Raw genomic sequence first — 1,282 nt, 5'->3', positions numbered from 1 at the left:
CAGGCTGAATATGCAATGTGGATGAAGATTTTGATTTACCCATGGAAGATGGAAATATACATGATAGAGGAAAACAATACCCAGAAATGTGATAAACATTTGCATGAAAATGAGCCACTAGAAAAACTCAATACTTCTTCAATACTTTATGCACCAAAGTATCTTCAGAGCAGTCAAAAAGAAATAATAATAAATAATCATAGTGAATTTTCCTGCCATTAATTTTGTCACAAAATTTCTGTTGACTGCAGTGGAAGTTCTGCATCTAGAATGTGGCCCGGGAAATATTTATAGCCTGTAACTCAGAGACCAAAGACCTTGAACATCAAGAAAATCTCTTACCCTTATTTATATACACTGTTCTTTATCACGAAGGAAGAGCTGGTACCCATTCCAACTAACCAATCATTATGCAAGGAATATTCTGACTCACCCAGCATCTTTAATCAGTAAATGCTGTGCCAATGGAAAGAGAGCGGGGAGAAGTCACAGCAACCATTAATAAAAAATGACTAGGGCTTTCTATCAACAGAAGCATCATTAGAAAATATATGGTAGGAAAATAGTAAGCTGTAGATTTGTGGTGGCAGGGATGGCAATGGAATACTAACATTTATACCCTCTTAACCACTTTGTTTAAAATGATGCCAGCTTTCAGGTAACTACATATGTGGTAAATACAGCATTTTGCATTTTCAATTTCTTGCTAAATTCCTGACTACAGTCTCAAAAGATGGGACTGCCTTACCTGACTCTTTGGCTCTCCCTCCAGCCTCCAAACACAAATTCTTCTATTTTTTTCCAGTTTTATTGAAGTATAATTGACATGTAACATTGTATGAGTTTAAGGCGTACAACTTAATGATTTGAAATATATATTTATTACAAAATTATTATCACAATAAGTTTAGTTTAAAAATAGGGAGTGTTTCACAAATTTGCATATTATCTTTGCATAGGGGCCATGCTAGTCTTTTCTGTATGGTTCAAATTTTTTAGTGTTATGTACTGTTGAGTCGAGCATCACAGGTATTTCTAACAGGTAATTGGCTGTCATTGTCTGAGCATATCTTCCATGAAGGCTTTGGTCAATTCATGGCAAAAGATAAATCAGATATGAAGGGGAAGAACCTCAGATTAATCCAATACTTTCTTGAAAAGTCTCCTCTTTTTGCTGCACTTCTACTCCCAATCATGAACCCTTGAGTAAATAACGAAAATACGATTCACATTTCCAATACACTGTGCAATCTGCATTTCAGCTGAGATGCTTCTTGGTGAC

General features: G+C 35.4%; 1 non-coding gene across 1 annotated transcript; it reads right to left on the bottom strand.

Moving 5' to 3' along the window:
- Positions 1-914: 914 nt before the first annotated feature.
- LOC114900095 lies at positions 915-1,025 on the bottom strand. The gene has a single exon (XR_003794718.1). It is a non-coding gene; the product is annotated as a U6 spliceosomal RNA (small nuclear RNA).
- Positions 1,026-1,282: the final 257 nt, after the last annotated feature.

Source organism: Monodon monoceros, unplaced genomic scaffold (assembly GCF_005190385.1).
Source record: "Monodon monoceros isolate NGI ecotype Baffin Bay Population unplaced genomic scaffold, NGI_Narwhal_1 Super_Scaffold_18, whole genome shotgun sequence".
NCBI lineage: Eukaryota > Metazoa > Chordata > Mammalia > Artiodactyla > Monodontidae > Monodon > Monodon monoceros.
Note: the sequence above shows the minus strand (reverse complement) of the source record. Positions and strands in the feature narration are given on the sequence as shown.